We start from the raw sequence: 14,302 nt of genomic DNA on the forward strand, positions 1-14,302 counted from the left end.
TTTTTATCTCAACATCCCTCCAAAGATCTCAGAGCAGAATACATGTTGGTCTCCCTCCTATTTAATCATCAGCTGGCCTCCTCAGTGGTGACACTTGCAAGGATGCCTTTATCACAGAAGCTTGCCTATCGCCTTGTTTATGACCTTTTCAGGCCACGTGAATGTGTATGTGTGTGTTGTAAAGCACAGGACTAAGCTGCAGTTTTCCAGATATTGCTGGACTACAACTCTCTGAGCACTGGCCATGCTGGATGAGGTTGATGGAAGTTGGAGTCCAACAACATCTGGAGAACCACATGTTTCTCATCCATATTTTAAACCACTTATCATGTGTTGCGATTTTGGTTTTATTCTTCTCTCTTCTGGAAACATGGACTGCATGTTGCTTTGTTGTTTTAATTGTAATTTCTCATCATTTATGTTTGTGAGCACCCAGAGAACAATGTGATTTGGTGGCTTTATATAAATATAGGTAATGAATGAATGAATGAATGAACGGACGAACGAAGAGGGAGGGAGGGAGGGAGGAAGATTGCCTTGTACAGTAGTTTAACAGAACGTTACTGGACAAAAGTTGGAAGCGACTGTGTGGAAACCCTATCTTTTGTGCACAGTTCCAAGTGTAGGTTGGAGGTTCATGAAACTTACATCAAAGACAATAAATGTGTCCTCAAGGTGTCTCCAACTACGACACCATCATACCTGACCATTGGCCATGTTGATAGCAGCTGATGAAAGTTGTAGTCCAAAACATTTGAAGGCCACCAGGTTGGAAGAGACTGATGCAGTCCTACAGAATGGGAGGGACAGCCTCTGGCAACAACCTCCAAGCCACCCTGGGTCCTGTACCACCTGAGGGAAGGTGATGTGGCTGCCCACCATTTGCCTGCTTAGAAACTCGCTACCCCAAGGTAAAAGGGAAATTTTAAATAAAATTATAAGACTAGCCTTATAATCCCCAGTAAAAGGTAAAGGGACCCCTGACCATTAGGTCCAGTCGTGGCCGACTCTGGGGTTGCGGCGCTCATCTCACTTTATTGGCCGAGGGAGCCGGTGTACAGCTTCCGGGTCATGTGGCCAGCATGACTAAGCCACTTCTGGTGTGCCAGAGCAGCACATGGAAATGCCATTTACCTTCCCACCAGAGCGGTACCTATTTATCTACTTGCACTTTGACATGCTTTCAAACTGCTAGGTTGGCAGGAGCAGGGACCGAGCAACAGGAGCTTACCCCGTCACGGGGATTTGAACTGCCGACCTTCTGATCGGCAAGTCCTAGGCTCTGTGGTTTAACCCACAGTGCCTCGCGTCCCATAATCCCCAGTAGGGATGATTTAATTGGCAAGAGTTGGCATCAGCTGGCATTCTGCATCCTGGTCTCACCGAATCCCATTTTCAGAAAGGCTAGGAAGGCTAATTTGTTTAATGTTTATGGAAAATGTAAACAGCTGAGTCCTGTTAATTTCTTGCCTATTGTTGAGAAAATCTGGCATTGGGTTTGTTCTCCCTCCACTGTTGTGGGTTTTTCTATATACAATTCACATAGCTGTCACTTCCCTGGTTTATTATTCCTTTGCTTCTTTTAATTTCTTTCATACAACATGTCATCTCATGCAGACACTTGCTAACCAAGGTGTTTATTTAATGTTTATGTATTCTAAATATTTAAGAATAAAAATCATTTCCAGACATTTTCCTGCCAGTATTTTCAGAGGCCAACCTAACAATACTTGTCTGTCTGATCCCAGACTTTTGTGTTTCAAGTTCCTTGTTTCAACAGCGACGGGGATCTATGGATCCCTCCCTCCACTCAAGAGAGCTTCATTGGAGTTGAAGGGTGAAAAGTCCATCAGCTCTATCTGCATTTCCAGTGCTATAAATCTGTCTCTGGAATAACCAAGTTTGTCTTCATTCTGCATTCTGATAAGATGTCATTACAGGAGTTATTTTAATCAAATTTTCAGTTATTACATTAGTGCATACTTACATGGGGCTTCTCTCAGCTAGCATATGGTGCTTTAAGTCTTGTGGCGAGGAAGAGGATGGAAAACATTTGATTTTTTAATTATTATTTTGCTTTTAAAAATGGAACCTCCAGCCAGACAATAAGCTTCAGCCAGTTCAAAACTGTAAAATTCATTGCCTGTCTATGTTGGGTCAACATAAGCACATCAACACCAATTAAAGACTGAAGCCCCGATTCTTTTATGATTTTATTATAAAAATGTTTGAATTGTTATATTGGGGATGACGTTTCCTATTTTATAGAGGGCAGCTCCCTCTTTGAAGGACTCTCGGATGTTAGTCCTCTTCTGAAGAGCTGTCTGGTACAAGTATGGTTTTAAATTGAAGAACCATAGAAGGGAGAGTGGAGCCTAGACATTTTCAATTGCCAGCTGGGCTAAAACCGTGTACCTCTTGCCATGTACTCAGGCTCCACAATAGATACCAATTTTGTAATTTCTTGAGCAATACTGCTGTTTGGTGCATTTCCCCTCAAACCATCTTTCATCTAGTTTGAAAATGTAAGCTACAGTTAAGCTGAGGTGTGTACATTTGAGAGAACAGCTGCATACTGTGAGTGAAACCAGTGCTTTAATGTTACCCAGTTTCATTGGACTCAACCTAGCTCAGGCACTTTAAATACAAGATGTACAAATATAGTATTGTACAGCTTTCATTTATTTTCATGGTGCTTGAGGAGGAAGAGTGACCGGTGAATTCTGCCCATTCGTTTTATTTCCCCAAAGTAGGGTGGACTTCTGAGTCACAAGGCGTTGGGTGTGTGATGGAAGATTTAGAAGTCAGGGGAGGAGTCAAAGTTGGTCTCTTATGACTCTTGGCAGAAATGAGCAAATGTACCAGTACTCTTGCATAATATTGCTTTTAATAAACTGACACCTCATTGCTGCGAAGGGTTTCCTGTGAGATGTGCTATGATGTGGATTAGCCTTCCAGGGCAAATGACATGGCTTGCAACATTTGAAAAGCAGAGATTATTCATTAAACCAGAGATTGCCAATCTTTTGACATTGGTGAAAATATTTGCAAACGGGAGAAACTGTTGTGGTCACCACAAGCGAAGTGCAAACCAAGCACACACCGCAAAATATTATATTGGCTACAACAGAATGCTTCTTTCATGCCTACTTTCAGAAGTGGAAAGGTGGAACAGGGAGAACACACTGCAGACATCAGGGAAGGCATCTGCAGGTGAATGCATGCCCATATATGCCACATTGATGTTCCCTGCATTGAACAATGTACTCTAGGGTACAATCTGGTATGTGACAGGACCTAGACTTGGTGACCTAGTTAGACTCTATTGTATCTTGTTCCTCCACAATATGCCCAGAATCCATGTCATAGCTGTCAATGTTTCCCTTTTTTTAAAGGGAAATTCCCTTATTCCGAATAGGATTCCTTGCAAGAAAAGGGAAAAGTTGACAGCTATAATCCATGTAGGGATCTGAATAATACTTCTGAAAAAAGAGAACACTCTATCAAGCTGTCCACCTATCCACATCTACTTTCCTCTAACAATAACGCTGAGAAAATGACCTGCATATATTGTTGACCAGAGAACAAATAAAACTGTCTATAATCTGGCAAACATCAGGAATGTGCAATAGGCAGCAAGTTGGCCACTTCTTTGGATTAAATTAAGAGTGGCTGTGTAGGCCACATTCTCACATGTTAATTCATCAGGGGCCATATACTAGCAATGGGTGGGTACAGAGCCGTAAGTGAGCAGGGCGAAAACCAGAAGTGATTGTGGCTATTCTTACCCCTTATAATTTATATGTCATGGGCCCTGAGGGCTGGAGTTGGCTGTGCAAGGAAAGAGGAGTTGCCAACACAGATGAACCCGGGAAGGCATCCAGTGGTCTGAGAAAGTCTCCGGTTCTGATCCTTAGACTGGACAAGCAACCTAACACTTCTCCAGGAAGGCTGAACCAGTCGTGTCTGTTCATGCCTGCACTGGCATCTCTGTGACCTGAGTGATGGAGGAGGCATTACTGCCTTCTCAGAGGAAGATGGGACAGGCAAGGTAACAGGCTCCCCTGGAGGGGCAGGAGTAGACATGATTTCTGACAACAGTGGAGGTGGTGGCATGATAGTACCAAATCATGCCCCTCTCGCTAAGTCAAGGTGCCTTGTACCCTAAGGCCACTCAAGTTATTTGGGTGCTTGAGGCTGGCAATCTCAAAAGTGTCTCTTCTCATTCCTGGAAGTAAAATATCAAATATTAAACACATTTAAAGATTTTATTATACATATAAACAGTTGTATGTGTGCATAGATAGATGGAATTTCCAGATACTATAGTGTCCTGATCAAGGGAAGTAATAGTAGCACTCTATTCTGCCCATGGACTGCAAGATCAAACCTCTCCATTCTTAAGGAAATCAGCCCTGAGTGTTCACTGGAAGGACAGATCCTGAAACTGAGACTCCAATACTTTGGCCACCTCATGGGAAGAGAAGACTCCCTGGAAAAGACCCTGATGTTGGGAGAGATGGAGGGCACAAGGAGAAGGGGACGACAGAGGACGAGATGGTTGGACAGTGTTCTTGAAGCTACCAGCATGAGTTTGACTAAACTGCGGGAGGCAGTGGAAGACAGAAGTGCCTGGCATGCTCTGGTCCATAGAGTCACAAAGAGTCGGGCAAGACTAAACGACTAAACAACAACAACAATTCTGCCTTAGTCAGACCACACTTGGAATACTGTGTTCAGTTCTGGGCACCACAATTTAAGAAGGATGTTGACAAGCCAGAACGTGGGCATAGGAGGGCAACCAAGATGATCAAGGGTCTGGAAACCAAGCCTTGTGAGGAGGACGTGGGTATGTTTAGCCTAGAAAAGAGGAGACTGAGAGGAGATATAATAGCCATCTTCAAATATTTCAAAGGCTGTCATATGAAAGATGGAGTGAGCTTGCCCTGGAGAGTAGGACCCAAATGATTGCTTGACAAGAAAGGAGATTCCGCCTAAACACCAGGAAAAACATTCTGACAGCCAGAGCTCTTCAACAGCGGGACAGTCTCTCTCGGGAGTTTGCGGACTCTTCTTCCTTGGAGATTTCTAAGCACAGCTTGGATAGCTACCTGTGTAGATGAGATTCCTGCATTGCAGGGGGTTGGGCTGGATGCCTCATGTATACTGTATAATAACTTCCAGTCCTTTCAGTTGCCCAAACCCAGTTGCCTGAGACGGCAGCCCCACTCTATGCCTAATGGTAGGGCCGGGAAGGACTTTAGGGTTAGCGACTGCATGGCACAGGAGGTGGGGGGCACCTGGGCAGAGGCAGGGGCCACCCAAACAAAAGCGAAAGCACTCGCTTTGCTCCTCAGGGTCAGCCAAGCAGCCAAGAGGACCTGCCTCCTCCCTCCTCGCACTGCCACCCCTCCCTTCCCCTCCCCCCCCCCGTCCCTTCTCCCGCCTTCGCGGGCCAGCCAGACTCCGCCAGCAGCCAGCCAGAGAGAGAGAGAGAAGGGATTCCTGGCCGGGTTCCAGGTCGGCGCACTAATACAAGCTGCGAGGCTCCCGCCTGACTGACGCCGGCGGAGGCTGCCTGCTCGCTCGCTGCTGCTGCTGCTTTCGCGCTGGCCCCTGCCGCCGCCGGGTTACTGCCGCCGGGTCCCTTTGCATGGTGAGTACTCTTGGAGGTGTTTTTTTTTTTTTCTTTTAAGGGAGAGCAACTCGCTCCAGAGAAGTTAGGGCACCAGCAGCCGCCAGCAGGGAGACGGCGGGCTAGGGAGAAAAGGAGAGGCGCTCGCCCCACGGGCAGGTAAGAAACTTAGGCTTTCCTTCCCCTGCCCTGCCAGAAACACAAAATTGGCTGGAGTTGGCATCGCCACCCGCAGACTTTCTCCCCACCCCCGCCCGGGGTTTTCTTTTTTTTTATTTCCTTCCCTTTCTTTTTTTGGCTCTTCGTCTGAGTTCTGCTCTCCCGACTTTTTGCTGTCTGCAGCCTCCCTCAGATGAGATGCTGCTTGGAAGCTTTTCATGTTTCTTTTTTGCATTGCATTGCACTTCATTTCATTGGAGGCGGGAGCTGCATCCTGCCTAACCTCGGCTCAGCAGAAGGTGCTAAGCCCTGAACCAGCCCCTCGAGGGGACTTGCCATGATGCGTGTATGTGTGTATGCGCGCGCGAGAACACACACACAGTACCTCTCATTTTGACCATGCTGGACGAGACTCGTCTATCTTGTGCCTATAATGCATGCATAAAACACATGGAGAGATGCTTAGGCTGCCGCCTGTGCCCGCTTTATTGGGAGTAATCCTCGGTGGCCCTTACTTCTGAGTAGACATGCCTAGGATCGGCAGGCATGGCTAGCCTGCTCTCTTGCGTGGCGGGCTGCAACCCTGCGCGCACCTACTCGAGAGTAAGTCGCAGTGAGCGCAGCGGGAGCCGGTCTGCCGGGCGTTCCCCGGGGTAACCCCCGCTATCAACAGAAGGGCGCGCGAAGCCGTCGCGATTGCTTCGCTCTGGAACCGGAATCACCAACAAAACAGTGTAGTGTAAACTGACCGCGCGGTGACATCGCCCTCGTCTATTATTAACCTGCTGCCACTGCTCCTTGTTGGCATCGTTGTAGAAGATCACACTCTTTGTGCCAGTAAAGGGAATGCGCTAAGGACGAATCTCTCTCTCCGCCGGAATAATTCTGTTTTATCTTCCCCTCCCGCTCGCTCCCTCCCTCCCTCCTCACTTCGCTACTTTTTTAAGTTTACAACGTGAGGTCCTTGCAGAAGGCAGCGAAAAGGCGGTTTTGGGAGGAGAGACTAGAGACAGGAGACAAACTGACGCCGGGATTGTGATGGGAAGGAGGGTCGCCAGGCGAAACGTTTTCACGGCTGGTTAAACGCTGTCAAGCCTTCCTCAGTCTCTTTTATTTTGATTCCTTTCTCTCCTTAGCGAATCAAAAGTGAATCCGGTTCATTTTTTAACTTCTTACGTGTTTTTAATAATAAAAATAAAAATAATATTTTAATTTCTTATGTTATGGATACATTTTGTTTAAGGAAATGTATCCGCACAGTCTCATCATCAGAAATAAAGGAGCACTTTAAAGACTACCCACATCATCAAAATAAAAGTAGCTCTTTAAAAATGGAATAGATTTATTGTGCCATAAGCATAATACTTCCAACCTGCTTGGCCCCAGTTTGAGGTTAAGATTTGCAGTATGATCTTATGCATGTCTACTCAGAAGTAAGCTTCACTGGGACTTACTCCCCGGTAGGTGTGCCCAACAGTGCATAGTTAAAACTATGGAACTCACTTCCAAAGGGGACTGACAGCCACCAACCTAGATGGCTTTAAAAGAGAATTGGACAAAGAGAGCACTAGGGAAGATGTCTAGCCATGATGGCTGTGGCTCTGCCTACACGGCTGGGAGGCAGTAATGCTGGAAACCACGGTAGGAGAGAGTGGTCTTGTGCTCAAATGCTGTTTGCGGACAGGCATATGGTTGGCCACTGAGAACAGGATACTGGACTAGATGGGCTTGATCCAGCAGGTTCTTCTTAATGTTCTTACATCGTAGCCTGACAAGGTTACCCACCTAGGATCTGTTGCCATCTAAAGCATATTTCAGGCCAAAGTGTAAAACATAAGTTATTAAAATTAAATGGTCATGTACAAGCCAAAGCCTTACAAAGAATAAGCCACTTGTAGCCATTGATGGATGAAACCCAAAATTGGTATTGTCCTGAAGTTGGAGAGAAGGTAAATTGCAGGTGCCATGGTGCTTTTTAAAAAATATCCAACCTTATTCCTGTTACTGATACGCGTGGAAGTGACGAATTTGTAGTTACTAAGTGTTTTCATGCTTGTTCCCAGCGCTAAACATTCCATTTCATAGTTAATAACTTCCCCCTTTCTACAAATAGAGAAGTAATACATGCATAATCAAATGCTCATATTCTAAAGGGCAAAATCATATTCTAAGGTGGGGTAGCATGTCCTCAGGGAATGGATTTTCTCATAGTCTGGAAATGATATGCAGGTTTCTTGGAATGTAATCAGGTTTGTGACTGTCCAGGAAGGACACTGCAGATAAGAGAGAGAGATGTCACAATGAAGTCTGTAAATACATACTTTTAAAAGGCAGTCTTTAGGGATAAGCAGCCATTGTCTTCTGCAATGCAATCTAAAGGTACTGCAGTAAGATTATTTTAAGAGCAGTATATCCCAGAGCAATGGGTAGAACAATGGTCACCATTCAGATTATCTTTATAGTCCACCCACGCAGAGCTCTTCTTTCTGATTTGATAATTGCCTCAGCTGCTGCCAAAGCTGCTGCCGTTGGGCTGATTTGTGTTTGACCTTTAAAATGAACATGCCTTCAACTGAATTTCTTTGTATGTTGTGTCTTCTTACACTGCAATCCTGCACACGGTTTCCTGAGAATGAGCCCCACTGAAAACAATGGGACTAATTCTGAGAATGCGGATATAGCATTGTTCTGTTCCATAAGTTATACGAGAGAACAGTGGGTTAATTGGCTGCGGAAAATACACTTAATTTCAAATACTAGAGATAAGGTTCAGATATACTTTTTTTGTCATTGTTGGGTACTAATCCATGTTCTAGAACAGCTCACATTAATTTTAATGGAGCCCATGTGGAAAACAGTTCATTGTAGATTCCCAGTGGATTGTTCCCAATTTGATAGCCTTTAGAAGTCGTTGGACTACGTCTCCCATCAGTCTCAACCAGCCTTTGAGTCCAGTAAAATCTGGACGTCACCACACTGGTCACTCCTCTAGGAGACTTCCTTGTATTGCTACATGGGGTTCAAAGCAGCCTGCAAATTATCCCCGCCTCTTGAATTACTGAACAATTAACAGGGCATCCAATCATATTTTATTTTGGGACACAGACTATGTTGGTTGTACTGACAGTTCTGCAGTGTGGGCCATAGATTGTTCATTGGTAACACTGGTAATCTTCTCCCCTTTTTAAGCCAAAATGGGGGTGTGAGCTTTAAAGATGCAATATTTAAAGACTTTTGCCTTGAGCTGGGACAACGTAATGCTGAGAAAAGCTGTGGAAACATACTGCGAACTTGTGGTTCATGACTAAGTTGTGTGGTGAGGACCACACTGTGGTGAGTTCTCTTATTATGTGATGTTTCAGCTTCAGGGAAGGCAGGAGAAGGATGCGCTTACTCTGCTGATGACTCAACTGAGTGGAGCTTTTCCAAGCTCTGCATCGCTGGCAGGATGATTTCTTATTACATGCAGATGCTCTGGTCCAGGTCTTTCTCACACCTCCCCGAAAGTGGAGGTGTGTTCCTTGGGTGAAGGAACTCCACTTGGGCACACCTGGGAGTTAGGTGTTAAGCCAAATCTGAGTTGGGAGTAAACATGATGATAAGCAGAGGAGAGGAAAGGTAGACTTGCACTTCCTGTTTCACACGCTTGCCTACCTAATTCAAAATACATTGTGCATTTCCCTGCAGCAGGAATATGTCCTTACTTTACTAGGAAAGAGATACAAGATAAAGAAATTTGTTCAGGCTCCCACTCTTCCACTGCCCCTTTTTAGTTGTGTCTGAAATAATTCTCAGTTTGTACCTAACTTATTTATTACATTGGAAAAAACCTGCCGTTCTAGGTGCTCAAAGCAGCATGTATCTTATCATCATTTTGTCCTGGTAAGTTAGATCCATGATTGCCCAGTGAGCTTCATGGCTGTATAGAGACTTGAACCTGGGGCTCCACAACTCTAGTCCAACACGTAAAGGTAAAGGTACCCCTGCCCGTACGGTCCAGTCGTGTCCGACTCTAGGGTTGTGCGCCCATCTCACTTAAGAGACCGGGGGCCAGCACTGTCCGGAGACACTTCCGGGTCACGTGGCCAGCGTGACAAAGCTGCTCTGGCAAGCCGGCACCAGCGCAGCACACGGAAACGCCGTTTACCTTCCCGCCGGAGCAGTACCTATTTATCTACTTGCACTTAGGGGTGCTTTCGAACTGCTAGGTGGGCAGGAGCTGGGACCAAACGACAGCAGCTCACCCCGCCGCGGGGATTCGAACCGCCGACCATACGATCGGCAAGCCCTAGGCGCTGAGGTTTTATCCACAGCGCGACCCGCGTCCCAGTCCAACACACAGTCATTACTTATGCCCCACTGGCTGCCAGGACTTGGCTGTGCTCCTTGAAGAAGTCTTCACTTTCATTTTGGAAGCCTGAACCCTTGGAGAGATATAAAAGTGCCATTGTCCCCAGAGATTCAGTGTCTCCCAATTTGATCCTTTTATTCCAGTGCCTTAACTATTAACTACACACTGCTTTTATGTCCAAATATAATGCATGACTGAAACAAGTTTGCTAAGGCTCAGGAAGGACAATTTACTAACAAAATAAAGTACAGTTTCCTCCTTGTTTGCTAGTCGAGAGGGGGCTGGGATGTTTCTTTCCTTATCTGTATCTCGAAGGTAGCCCAACCTCTTTCCTTTTGTTCCTAAAATTAATGATTCCTTGCTATCTCTTGGAAAGCCCCCTTTGCTAAATCAGTTCAGGCAGACCATCTCCTCCTCAAATACATCTTGGCCCTTGGCTGGAAGGGAGCTAGACACTGCTATCAGTCCTTCATTTGCACCTTGATTGTATCTGGGGTTAGTATCCAGTCACTGGCGAGCTCCATGAGAAGTGGATGTGTGATAGAAGAGATGAAAGGAGGAGGGTGTGCTTAGGTTTGTTGCTCTGGCCTGATCAAATCATGCTTTGGAGGAAGAGGAATGTGGCATCTGAATATAGTCTGATTCAGGCACAACTCTAAAGTATGGTTCAATGTTGCATGCATGCACCCTGGGCTTCTGGCCTCTCCTCCCAGCTTCTGGAGTGGTTGCAGTGATCAGAAGCTTTGCTTCCATTTCAGTCATTGACAGCTTATTGCTGCCTGTAAACCTGAAGCTGTGCTTAATATTATGTATTGCTATTATTTATTTGTCACTTATACATACAGTGATACCTTGGTTTACGAACTTAATCCGTTCCGGAAGTCCGTTGTTAAACCAGATATGCTTTCCCATAGCAGCGGGGGACTCAATTTACAAATGGAACACACTCGACAGGAAGTGAAACATGTTCTGCTTCCAAGGCAAAGTTCACAAACCAAAACACCTACTTCTGGGTTTGCAGTGTTCCTAATCCAAGTTGTTCATAAACTAAGCTGTTCTTAAACCAAGGTACCACTGTACAATGTCTCAAAATGGCTATGGTGTAGGGCAGAGGTTGTCAGCCTGGTGCCCTTCAGATGTTACGGACTACAATTCACAGCCAGCATGGGCAATAATAGTCGGGGATTACAGGAGTTGTAGTTCACAAGCTTTGGGGAGTGCTATGTTGTTGGCTAACTCTGGTTTAGGGAAACAAGCCAACTTCATAAACCATGGCTTGAGGATAGCCTCTTTTAATAAAGCACCCTAAAGACTAGCAACATTTTGTCTGGGTTCAGGCATAATTATAAACAGCTGTTAGTTAAAAACAGAGGTGAAGGTTTCCTATCTCCTCCTCATTGCCCACTAAACTCTGGCAGCATCAATCACCTATTTTTCCACCTCTCTTGATGGGGAGCTTTAATTCAGCCTCCGCACCCAAGCAGATTGCCAACGCAGGTGGATGTGACAGCACAGGCACCTGTCCAGCAGGGAGGGGAAGTTTGTTGTGTATACCAATCCTGATTTGGAAACATCTTTCCATGTCACTCTTTGTCATTTATTCTGATGGCCCTTACATAAGGATAACCCGGTTCTCCATTCAGGAAACAGGAAGCCCCAATACTGAGATATAGGAGTAACATTGCACATTATTCATATTTGCAACTGTGTGCTTATATTAGTACATGGTTCCAGGGTTTTTGAATCCCAGTTAAATAATGCAGAGGGTTAAACTGAACCGATGCCCTGCAAGAAGATGTTGCTTATATTAATTACATTTGAGATAGAATGACAAGAAGATGAAATAGAATTAATTGTTTTAGTGTAAGCTGGGAGCTTCTTTTTTCTCCTTTTTAGATACCATCCAGCTACATGCTAATAAGCAATAATGTGCTGGGATAAATAGTTACATTGAGCAACAGAAATAGCATTTGTGTTTCAGACCTTTCACTTGGTTTGTGCATTGATTAGGGTTAGAGTTAAGTAAAAAAACAACAGCAACAACTATAGAGTGAGGACTGCAATGAAAAGGAAAGAGAGTAGACAAGTGTCTTAACTATTTAGGACAGCCTTTCTCAAACTTGGGTCTCCAAATGTTGTTGGACTACAACTCCCATCATCCCTAGCTACCAGGACCAGTGGTCAGGGTTGATGGGAGTTGTACTCCAATAAACAGCTGGGGACCCAGGTTTGAGAAAGGCTGACTTAGAACATATCACAGGCCAGATGTTCAAGAAAAGGAGGCAGGAAGGTGTTAATAGGTGTTCTAGTCCAAAACATTGGCGGTCATCTGGTTGGTGAAAATTTTATTGAAGGGTTATGGGTTTGTTCTCTCGTGCCAAAAACTCATTGTCCTGTCATTTTGATATGAAAACGATTGTTAATGTTAATGTAGGCAAATGCTAGATTCCGTATGGTATTTTGCATTGAGCTATCAAGGTGGTTCTTTGCATTCCTGTTATTTTTAGCTTTCCCTCCAGCTCATTCTGAGTATGTATTCTATACTACTTTGATGGAGGAGACCCACGGACAACTATAAACAGATGCATTATTTAGGTGTCACAGGAGACTTTGAGCCCCATCTCTCATTGGTTCATACGTCACAGTAAGCCATAGTTTCAAACTGTGGTTTACTGTGAAGAAGTAAAAATGTGCCTGCAGTTGCACGCTGCTCAGTTCTGGTGGGTAAGCTTGAGTTTGTTTGGAATTATAGCATGCCATTACATTGAAAATGGTACGTTGAAATGCTCAGGACTTGCACAAAATCACATCATAGCACTTTTAAAAAACCAAAACTTATCTGTGGATTGTTCCAAATACATTTGTGCTGCTAGGCTTGACAGAGAAACCTTAGCAATTTTTCTCATGAAATTTACTAACGTAACTTTATTGCCTGTCATATATTCCCCCCTCTTCTTTTAAATATTCAGTTGTCAAGACATCACCAATATTCATTCTTTAATGCCTCTTTGTACAGGAACTTTGTTTGAATCCGCTCTGTAGCTGCTTTTGAAATTTGTCCATTTGCAATTTTGACCACTTGCACTTATTGCAAAGAACATTAGTAGCCCAGAACTAAACATCTGAGCAGGCAAAACCTTATATTGGGAAAAGGGAAGGAAATAATAGTTGCGTACAGCTTCTTTTCAGATGCGAAGATCTGCAACGCTTTTCTTTAGCTATAAATTATGCACAGGACATTATTTTCTTGCTGGATTTCATAGTGTATGTCGTCTCCCAGCTGAAAGCCTCATGGTCCTTAACTGGAAACGACATGCCATGCATCATTTTAAGCTGCACAGGTGGACCTTGCCAGTGAACATGAGAGCTACCTGAAACATACATGGCCTCTCCCTCAAAAATGCTGCCATTTCAATGGCACAGTGACCCTGTTGCTGCCCGGTGGACAGATATTGCTTACAAAAACATGTGGAGTGAGGTCTTTCACCGTGATCATCCTCATCTTGGGTGATATTAAGGTGCCACATTACGGCTGGTCTGATGCAATGCAGTACTGGCTAGAAATAAATAATTCCTATTTCTCTGTGTCATATATTGTGGGCAAAGGCAGCATTTTTCGGTAGTTCCATTTGCATTGGAAAATTTCTCTCTGTGGTGCGGAAGACCCAATAGCTGCCAAGGTCCAGAAAGGCACGGAGTAGTTCCATGTTACTGTGGCCTCACATTGCATATAATATACATACACCAACTTTACTTAATGATATGCGGCACAATCCTTTTCAACTTAAAAACCCCCCACAAAACTTGCTTGGTCTAGTCTTCCCTGCAGTTGCTTCTAGCTTCTATTGAAGTCACTTGCGTTTCTACATATAAGACTGGAAGATTGCACCTAAGGCCTTAGCCAACTTCATAGACTTAACAGGATTTTTGAGATTTGGACATCACTTAGGATTCTTTCTGCTCCTCTGTTATTAGATTCAGTGGACTGGTTGTGCAGAAGGCATGGAGGCCAACAGAAGGTGGCGCCAGAGTTAATTGCAGGCAAAGCCAACTAATTCTTGTTTTGTCCCCCTTCCTGCTGAGTTCTACAAGAGCTGCAATGAGATTAAGGAGGAGGGAGCAGATAGACAGGGTTAGTCCTTGGACTGGCTCTATGT

General features: G+C 44.7%; 1 protein-coding gene across 4 annotated transcripts in view; it reads left to right on the forward strand.

Moving 5' to 3' along the window:
• Nucleotides 1-5,448: 5,448 nt before the first annotated feature.
• SMAD9 (SMAD family member 9) overlaps nucleotides 5,449-14,302 on the forward strand; it is a 38,225-nt gene continuing 29,371 nt past the window's right edge. The window contains exon 1 of one of the 4 annotated variants that reach the window (XM_083498940.1): nucleotides 5,449-5,656. The gene's annotated coding sequence lies outside the window, so the exon portion shown is untranslated. Of the gene's footprint in view, nucleotides 5,795-14,302 lie in introns of all 4 variants that reach the window. The other 3 variants (XM_083498938.1, XM_083498939.1, XM_083498937.1) reach the window with 3 other exon arrangements.

The sequence above is a fragment of the Podarcis liolepis genome (assembly GCF_965112155.1).
Source record: "Podarcis liolepis genome assembly, chromosome: 4".
Classification (NCBI taxonomy): Eukaryota; Metazoa; Chordata; class Lepidosauria; order Squamata; family Lacertidae; genus Podarcis; species Podarcis liolepis.